This window comes from Rutidosis leptorrhynchoides, chromosome 2 (genome assembly GCF_046630445.1).
Source record: "Rutidosis leptorrhynchoides isolate AG116_Rl617_1_P2 chromosome 2, CSIRO_AGI_Rlap_v1, whole genome shotgun sequence".
Taxonomy (NCBI): Eukaryota; Viridiplantae; Streptophyta; class Magnoliopsida; order Asterales; family Asteraceae; genus Rutidosis; species Rutidosis leptorrhynchoides.
The window spans coordinates 656,415,861-656,427,158 of NC_092334.1; positions in this window are offsets into that span (position 1 = coordinate 656,415,861).

Sequence of the window (11,298 nt, forward strand, 5' to 3'; positions counted from 1 at the left end):
AGCCTGATATTATTCAATCCTTGAGATTGACCTTAAAGATTGAGAATTCAAACTCATGGAATTCAATGATATCTAAACTCGAGCTTGAACGAGAAAATATTTTGATCAAAATTACAAACCGATTTGTTTTCTGAAAGCCCTATTTTCAATGCGTTCATTACCATTGAACGTAAAATCCTAGGAATTCACCTGGAATTCAATAGGTCACCTGAACTAAATCGGGTGTCAACCGTAAGAACGGTGGTTGCATAGCATGGTCAAAGATAGGACCTTGTGCCAGACCGAAAAATCATAAGGGTGAGCTTTACTATTGCTCCTACCAAGGATAGTAATTGCGTCCGACATGTTATAGACCATAATTAAAAGCATGTCAGGGGACATTGCCTTAACAGTTGCTTGTTCAACGCTTTCCTTTACAACCAGACGGTAGTTTACTGAAAGGTAATATACGGGACAAGTAAACTGGACGTGTTGCTTTCCAAATACAAGGTTAGCAAGTGGGTAACACAAAACCATAAGTTTTGAGCTAAAATTTTCAAATATGAAACCCACCAAACCCACAAAAATATTTTGCAAACACCGGTAAAGGGTTATTCCGGAAAACTTATCTAGGGTAAAAACTAGATTTAATTTTCAAAAGATCAAATGTTTTCATAAAGATCCAATTTCCTTAATGGATCTAAATTTTTATAGTCATGTGGGACTGTAAACCATATCGTTACTACCATTGTTTATACCGCCGTATAGAAATCACTGATGTACAAAGTGTGAAGAATAAAGAAGTGATTCTAGTATTTCAAGACGATATTGCTTGAGGACAAGCAACGCTCAAGTGTGGAAATATTTGATAATGCTAAAAATGAACATATATTTCATAGCATTATTCCTCAAGAAAGACAAGCTTTTAGTTGCAATTGTTCTATTTACAAGTGATATTCGTTTAAATAATAAAAGGTGAAGACAAAAGACAGATTCGACGAATTGAAGACGCAAACGACCAAAAAGCTCAAAAGTACAATTTACAATCAAAGAGGTTCCAATTATTGATAAGAAACGTCTCGAAATTACAAGAGTACAAGATTCAAAACGCAAAGTACAAAATATAAAATTGTACGCAAGGACGTTCAAAAATCCAGAACCGGGACCAGAGTCAACTCTCAACGCTCGACGCAACGGACTAAAAATTACAAGGCAACTATGCACATAAATATAATATAATATTTAAATAATTCTTATAATTATTTATATATTATATAAATAAATAAAAACCGTCGACATGAGAGACTCCAAAATGGGAGAGCTGTAATTTCAAACTCCGCGACTCGCGGAGTTTGAAGGCCAAAAGGGTCGCGAGTCGCGGAGCCCCAAGTTTTGAAACTCCCTATAAAAGCAACCGAATTCTGAGCATTTTTAATCCATCATATATCAATCTCTCTATCTAAACGTATATATTTATATTTATATTATAATTTTAATTTTACTTTTAATTTTAATTCTAATAATAAGGGTATGTTAGCAAATGTTGTAAGGGTGTAAGTCTAAATTCTGTCCGTGTAACGCTACGCTATTTTTAATCATTGTAAGTTATGTTCAACCTTTTTACATTAATGTCTCGTAGCTAAGTTATTATTATGCTTATTTAATCCGAAGTAATCATGATGTTGGGCTAATTACTAAAATTGGGTAATTGGGCTTTGTACCATAATTGGGGTTTGGACAAAAGAACGACACTTGTGGAAATTAGACTATGAGCTATTAATGGGCTTTATATTTGTTTAACTAAATGATAGTTTGTTAATGTTAATATAAAGATTTACAATTGGGCGTCCCTATAAATTACCATATACACTCAATCGGACACGATGGGCGGGGTATTTATATGTACGAATAATCATTCATTTAACCGGACACGGGAATGGATTAATAGCCACTAGAATAATTAAAACAGGGGTGAAATTATGTACAAGGACACTTGGTATAATTGATAACAAAATATTAAAAACTTTGGGTTACACTCAGTCGACATCCTGGTGTAATTATTAAACAAAGTATTAAAATCTTGTTACAGTTTAAGTCCCCAATTAGTTGGAATATTTGACTTCGGGAATAAGAATAATTTGATGAAGACTTTCGCTTTTCATATTTATAACTGATGGACTATTATGGACAAAATCCGTATGGACATATTAAATAATCCAGGACAAAGGACAATTAACCCATGGGCATAAAACTAAAATCAACACGTCAAACATCATGATTACGGAAGTTTAAATAAGCATAATTCTTTTATTTCATATTTAATTTCCTTTATTTTATATTTAATTGCACTTCTAATTATCGCATTTTTATTGTTATTGTATTTAATTGCACTTTTAATTATCGTACTTTTTAATTATCACAAGTTTATTTTATCGCACTTTTATTATTCGCAATTTCATTATCGTTATTTACTTTACGCTTTAATTTAAGTCTTGTATTTATTTTTAATATTTTACATTTGGTTTTAACTGTGACTAAAGTTTTAAAATCGACAAACCGGTCATTAAACGGTAAAAACCCCCCTTTATAATAATAATATTACTTATATATATATTTGTATTTTTATAAAAGTAAACTAATATAGCGTTAAGCTTTGTTTAAAGATTTCCCTGTGGAACGAACCGGACTTACTAAAAACTACACTACTGTACGATTAGGTACACTGCCTATAAGTGTTGTAGCAAGGTTTAAGTATATCCATTCAATAAATAAATAAATATCTTGTGTAAAATTGTATCGTATTTAATAGTATTTCCTGCTAAAATTTAATAGTATTTTTATATACACCTCGCGAAACATCAGGCGGGGTATTTATATGTACGAATAATCGTTCATTTAACCGGACACGGGAATGGATTAATAGTCTATGGAATTATTAAAACAGGGGTAAAATTATGTACAAGGACACTTGGCATAATTGATAACAAAGTATTAAAACCTTGGGTTACACGCAGTCGATAACCTGATGTAATTATTAAACAAAGTAATAAAACCTTGTTACAGTTTAAGTCCCTAATTAGTTGGAATATTTCACTTCGGGTATAAGGATAATTTGACGAGGACACTCGCACTTTATATTTATGACTGATGGACTGTTATGGACAAAAACCAGACGGACATATTAAATAATCCAGGACAAAGGACAATTAACCCATGGGCATAAAACTAAAATCAACACGTCAAACATCATGATTACGGAAGTTTAAATAAGCATAATTATTTTATTTCATATTTAATTTCCTTTATTTTATAATTAATTTCACTTCTAATTATCGCACTTTTATTTATTGTCATTGTATTTAATTGCACTTTTAATTATCGTATTTTTAATTATCGCAATTTTATTTTATCGCACTTTTATTTATCGCAATTTCATTATCGTTATTTACTTTACGCTTTAAATTAAGTCTTTTATTTATTTAATATTTTACATTAGGTTTTAACTGCGACTAAAGTTTTAAAAATCGACAAACCGGTCATTAAACGGTAAAAACTCCCCTTTATAATAATAATATTACTTATATATATATTTGTATTTTTATAAATTAAAACTAATATAGCGTTAAGCTTTGTTTAAAAGATTCCCTGTGGACGAACCGTACTTACTAAAAACTACACTACTGTACGATTAGGTACACTGCCTATAAGTGTTGTAGCAAGGTTTAGGTATATCCATTCTATAAATAAATAAATATCTTGTGTAAAATTGTATCATATTTAATAGTTTTTCCTGGTAAAATATAAAGCTATTTCATATACACCTCGCAGAACATCACATACATTTTTTGGTATTGCAGGTTCCAACAATTACATTAATGTGTTAAACCGATCACCATAGTTTGATTCTATCAAGAATGGTACAGCCACCAGCACCATTTACCATAAATGGTCATGACTACACACATGGTTATTATCTCGCTGATGGTATTTACTCGGATTGGGCTACACTTATTAAGGCATTTACATCCCTAACTAACGAGTCACGTGCAAAGTTTACACGGTTTCAAGAAAGTGTACGAAAGGATGTCGAGCGCACATTGGGTGTTCTTCAAGGTAGATTCAATATATTACGTGTACCTGAACGAGCTTGGAAAGCCAAAAGACTATACCGCATCTTATACACTTGTGTGATATTGCACAGTATGATCCAAGAGGATAATGGTTTCGCTATATCTTCACTCGACGACAAGCTTCTAAGAGATCATGTTTGCTAGCATGCCCACCAAACATCTCATCCCTACCTCTAAACACGCCACTTTTGCTTGTCATGATAAAAAAATGGTCTAATGGATTATTGGATTCGAATAGTGAAATGTCCCGTTCATATCGATTATAAACGTTCCATATTAATTGATTTCGTTGCGAGGTTTTGACCTCTATATGAGACGTTTTTCAAAGACTGCATTCAATTTTTAAAACAAACCATAACCATTAAAATATTACGACGATTATCAAATAATGATAATCTAAAATATAGAGTTTTCACACGACCATTACATAATGGTTTACAATAATATTACACAACAATATATATGTCTTCGAATGCAGTTTTTAAACAATATTATACAAGCATGCTGACTCCAACTCTTGTCCATAAATTAGCATGCAATAGCGGAAGCTCTTAATAATCACCTGAGAATAAACATGCTTTAAACGTCAATAAAAATGTTGGTGAGTTATAGGTTTAACCTATATATCAAATTGTAATAATAGACCACAAGATTTCATCTTTCAATAACATGCAATCTGCATAAAAATTATTCATATGGTTGAACACCTGGTAACCGACATTAACAAATGCATCTAGAATATCCCCATATATAAATATCGAAGTACTAAAGCAGTTCAAATTCTCTGACTGGGGCATGTCAAAGCCCATAGATCTATCTTTAGGATTCGCATCAATTGGTGGCAATTATAATAAACACCATTTATTAGGCTACCAAGTTCAACAAGGGCGATATCCGGTATAACGATTCAACATAGAATGTAGTTTCAATACTTGTGTCTATTTTGTAAATTATTTTCAAAACTGCATGTATTCTCATCCCAAAAATATTAGATAGTAAAAATGGGATTATAACTCACTTTCACAGATTTTCACTTCGTCGGAAAATAAGACTTGGCCACGGGTCGATTCACGAACCTATAACAAATATGTACATATATATCAAAGTATGATCAAAATACATTCACAACATTTTTATTACATTTTAGCGATTTAAGTTTATTAAGTCAGCAGTCCTCATTAGTAACCTACAACTAGTTGTCCACAGTTAGATGTACAGAAATAAATCAATATATATATATTATCTCGAATCAATCCATGACCCAGTGTCTACAAGTCTCAGAATCGATCACAACTCAAAGTATATATATTATTTTGGAATCAACCTCAACCATGTATAGCTAACTCAAATATTACTGCATATAGAGTGTCTATGGTTGTTCCAAATAATATATATAGATGGGTCGATATGATATGTCAAAACATTGTATACGTGTCTATGGTATCCCAAGATTACATAATATATGTTAGAATACATGTATAATACAATATAAGTTGGTTAAGTTATGATTTGGATAGATTTGTTACAAATTTCACGTAGCTACAATAAGCAAAATTATCCAATCTTGTTTTACCCATAACTTCTTCGTTTTAAATCCGTTTTGAGTGATTCAAGTTGCTATGGTTTCATATTGAACTTAAGTTTATGAATCTAACAAGTCATTTTTGTAAAGGTAGTCATTTCAGTCGAAAGAACGACGTTTAGATAACCATTTTGGAAAACATACTTTCACTTTGAGTTTAACCATGATTTTTGGATATAGTTTCATGTTCATAATAAGAATCATTTTCCCATAATAATAGCTTTTAAATCAAATTTTATCATAGTTTTTAATTATCCAAACCAAAACAGCCCCCGGTTTTACTACGACGGCGTATATCTGGTTTTACGGTGTTCTTCGTGTTTCCAGGTTTTAAATCATTAAGTTAGCATATTATATAGATATAGAACATGTGTTTAGTTGATTTTAAAAGTTAAGTTAGAAGGATTAACTTTGTTTGCGAACAAGTTTAGAATATACTAAACTATGTTCTAGTGATTACAAGTTTAAATCTTCGAATAAGATAGTTATATATATATATATATATATATATATATATATATATATATATATATATATATATATATATATATATATATATATATATATGAATCGAATGATGTTATGAACATCATTACTACCTCAAGTTTAGTAGGTAAACCTAATGGAAGTGACAAGAAATGATCTAGCTTCAAAGGATCTTAGATGGCTTGAAAGTTCTTGAAGTAGGATCATGACACAAAAACAAGTTCAAGTAAGATTTTTACTCGAATTAAGATAGTTTATATTTATAGAAATAGAATCAAAGGTGAAACCTTAAGCAAGACCTTGTCACCAATTTAAAATTCTATATCTTTTCTTTTACTATCTGCGTAGCTCTTTTGTCGACTTTGGGCGGTTTTCAATCGTTATTGAATTTGAATGATTTTCTCGGTAGTTTCTTGGATAATCTTTGGACCCGTAATTTGTCTATCTCCGACTTCACTCCAACAAATCGAAGACCTGCACTTTCTACCATAAAGTGCTTCAAACGGCGCCATCTCAATACTCGAATGGTAACTGTTGTTGTAGGAAAATTCTGCTAACGGTAGATGTCGATACCAACTATTTCCGAAATCAATAACACATGCTCGTAGCATGTCTTCAAGGGTCTGTATCGTCCTTTCACTTTGCCCATCAGTTTGTAGATGATAGGCAGTACTCATATCTAGACGAGTTCCCAATGCTTGCTGTAATGTCTGCCAAAATCTTGAAACAAATCTGCCATCCCTATCAGAGATAATAGAGACTGGTATTCCATGTCTGAAGACAACTTCCTTCAAGTATAAATGTGCCAATTTTTCCATTTTATCATCTTCTCTCATTGGCAGAAAGTATGCTGACTTGGTAAAACGATCGACTATTACCCAAATAGTATCATAACCACTTGCAGTCCTTGGCAATTTAGTAATGAAATCCATGGTAATGTTTTCCCATTTCCATTCCGGGATTTCGGGTTGTTGAAGTAGACCTGATGGTTTCTGATGTTCAGCTTTGACCTTAGAACACGTCAAACATTCTCCTACGTATCTAGCAATATCGGCTTTCATACCCGGCCACCAAAAGTGTTTCTTGAGATCTGTGTACATCTTTCCCGCTCCGGGATGTATTGAGTATCTGGTTTTATGTGCTTCCCTAAGTACCATTTCTCTTACATCTCTAAACTTTGGTACCCAAATTCTTTCATCCCTATACCGGGTTCCGTTTTCCCGAATATTAAGATGTTTCTCTGCTCCTTTGGGTATTTCATTCTTCAAATTTCCTTCTTTTAAAACTCCCTATTGCGCCTCCTTTATTTGAGTAGTAAGGTTAGTACGAATAATTATATTCATAGCTTTTACCCGTATAGGTTCTCTGTCCTTTCTACTCAAAGCGTCGGCTACCACATTCGCCTTCCCCGGGTGGTAACGAATCTCAAAATCGTAATCATTCAATAACTCAATCCACCTACGGTGCCTCATGTTCAGTTGTTTCTGATTAAATATGTGTTGGAGACTTTTGTGGTCGGTATATATAATACTTTTGACCCCATATAAATAGTACATCCAAGTTTTTAATGCAAAAACAACAGCGCCCAATTCCAAATCGTGTGTCATATAATTCTGCTCGTGAATCTTCAATTGTCTAGATGCATAAGCAATTACCTTCGTTCGTTGCATTAATACACAACCGAGGCCTTGCTTTGAGGCGTCACAATATATCACAAAATCATCGTTCCCTTCAGGCAATGACAATATAGGTGCCGTAGTTAACTTTTTCTTCAACAATTGAAACGCGTTCTCCTGCTCATCCTTCCATTCAAATTTCTTCCCTTTATACGTTAATGCAGTCAAGGGTTTTGCTATTTTGGAAAAATCTTGGATGAACCTTCTGTAGTAACCAGCCAGTCCTAAAAATTAGCGTATATGCTTCAGAGTTTTTGGGGTTTCCCACTTTTCAATGGTTTCAATCTTTGCCGGATCTACTTGAATACCTTCTTTGTTCACTATGTGACCGAGGAATTGAACTTCTTCCAACCAAAATGCACACTTTGAAAATTTTGCGTACAGTTGTTCCTTCCTCAATAATTCTAGCACTTTTCTCAAATGTTCTTCGTGCTCTTGATCATTCTTTGAGTAAATGAGTATGTCATCGATGAAAACAATGACAAATTTATCAAGATATGGCCCACACACTCGGTTCATGAGGTCTATGAACACAGCTGGTGCGTTAGTCAATCCAAACGGCATAACCATAAACTCGTAATGACCGTAACGCATTCTGAAAGCAGTCTTTGGAATATCATCCTCCTTCACCCGCATTTGATGATACCCGGAACGTAAATCGATCTTCGAATAAACCGACGAGCCTTGTAGTTGATCAAATAAATCGTCGATTCTCGGTAGTGGATAACGATTCTTGATGGTAAGGTTGTTCAACTCTCGATAGTCGATACACAATCTGAATGTACCATCCTTCTTTTTGACAAACAAAATAGGATCTCCCCACGGTGATGTGCTTGGTCGTATAAAACCATGCTCTAAAAGTTCTTGTAATTGGCTTTGGAGTTTCTTCATTTCGCTGGGTGCGAGTCTGTATGGAGCACGAGCTATTGGTGCAGCTCCCAGTACGAGATCTATTTGAAATTCAACAGATCGGTGTGAAGGTAGTCCCAGTAATTCTTTCGGAAATACATCGGGAAATTTTTTTACGACGGGAACATCACTGATGTTCTTTTCTTCAGGTTTGACTTCTTCGATGTGTGCTAGAATGACATAGCAACCTTTTCGTATTAGTTTTTGCGCCTTCAAACTACTAATAAGATTTAACTTCGTACACCATTAAAGGTTTTCCTTTTTCACGCATAATGCGAATCGCATTTTTGTAACAAACGACCTCTGCTCTCACATTTTTCAACCAGTTCATGCCAATTATTACGTCAAAACTCCCTAACTCAACTGGTATTAAGTCAATCTTAAACGTTTCGTCAACCAGTTTAATTTCTCTATCCCGACATACTTTATCTACTGTAATTAGTTTACTGTTTGCTAATTCGAGTAAAAATTTATTATCCAAAGGCATTAATGGACAATTTAATTTGGCACAAAAATCTCTACTCATATAGCTTCTATCTGCACCCGAATCAAATAAAACATAAGCAGATTTATCGTCAATAAGAAATGTACCCGTAACAAGCTCCGGGTCTTCCTGCGCTTCTGCCGAATTAATGTTGAAGACTCGTCCACGGCCTTGCCCATTATTATTCCCTTGATTAGGGCATGCTTTGCTGAAATGGCCCGGCTTTTTGTATCTGTAACAAATAATGGAATTATTTGTTCTGTTATTTTTATATGCCTTTGGTCCATAGACATCACACTTCGTTACACTATGTCCGGTTCTATTACACTTGGTACACACTACTACACAGAACTTATCTGGATGATACCCTCCACACCTTAGACATTTATTGTTCTGATTGTTGTTGCCATTATTGTTATTGATTTGGTTGTTGTTGCGATTGTTATTGTTGTTAGGACGGTTATTGTGGTTGTTGTTATTGTTGTTAGGATAGTTGTTGTTGCGTTTGTTTTTGCGAAAAATGGGGCGATTGTAGTTGTGATTGCTGTGTTGGTTGTTGAAGCGATAGTTACTGTTGTTTTGTTGGTGACTCTTGTCACTGTTTTCTTCCCACTTCCTCTTGACTTGTTTCGTGTTGGCTTCTTCGGCCGCCTGCTCTTTAATTCTTCCCTCAATCTGATTTATGAGTTTATGAGCCAATCGACTTGCTTTTTGTATGGAGGCGGGCTCATGTGAACTCACATCTTCTTGAATCCTTTCTGGTAACCCTTTTATAAATGCGTCAATTTTCTCTTCTTCATCTTCGAACGCTCCCGGACACAATAGGCACAACTCTGTGAATCGTCGTTCGTACGTGTTAATATCACAAAGAGCACAAAATCAATATACACCATGAAGAACACAAAATCAATCTCGACTTTTGAATACGTTTTAGAATAAGATACCTGAAGAGATTACGTTCCAAATCACTCCTAAAAACTCTAAGAACTATCAATTTAACATATATCATAACAGAGAATTCGAATTCATTCAAGAACATTTGTTTGACTTTTTGAAATCTAAACTTTGACTCCAAAATTGAGATTCAATTCGATGAATTGATGTTTGAAACTTTCCAGAAAGATTAAGTATACGATTCCTAACAACACAGCATTTACACTTTTTAAAATTTCTTTTGAAATCAACCTAGTATACTTCGAGTTCAAGAATAGAGTAGTTTTCTCGTGTTCTTCATACATTTTTGTAAAGTTAAATAAAATTAAATGCTGTGAAGGTTTTCTGTGGTTGGAAATCGATAAAGAATATCGACTGGTACCATTTTACACTGAATTGGATTGAGTTTTTATATTAATTATTGTTTGACAGCAAAATTCAAGCAGGTACCAAATAAATAAAAAAAATTAAAAGGAGATTGGGACTCCTAACAGATTTTGGACATTTGCTAGTGATTGGATCGTGATTAGTACTGAATTTGGATTCTAATTACATCGTGATGGATACAAGAAACAGATTTGGACGTTTCCTTGATTTACAGTTCATAAAACAATTGATATAATAATTATTTAAGTATATTAATAATAACAATATTGTTAATATTATTAGAAATATTAAAAATACTAATAATAACAATAATAGAATTAATAATCATAATGTTACTAATAAAATTAATACTAATAACAATAATGATAAAAAAATATAATGATAATAAATAATAATTTTTAGTAATGATATTAATAATAATCATAATAATACAAAAAATATAATTTTTCTAACTATTAATAATCATAATGATATAACTGATTAAATATATAAATGTTATATTTATATAATATATTATAATAACAATATTCTGATATTAATATTAATATTAATTTTAATATTAATAATAATAAGATTAATCATAATAATATAATAATTATATGTAACAAATTTCATATAATACTTTTAAATGACACAATACTAATAATAATATAACAATTATAATTCAACTTGTAATTACATTTAATTTATTAATTATGTAATAATTATATTATATATGATATGATAATATTT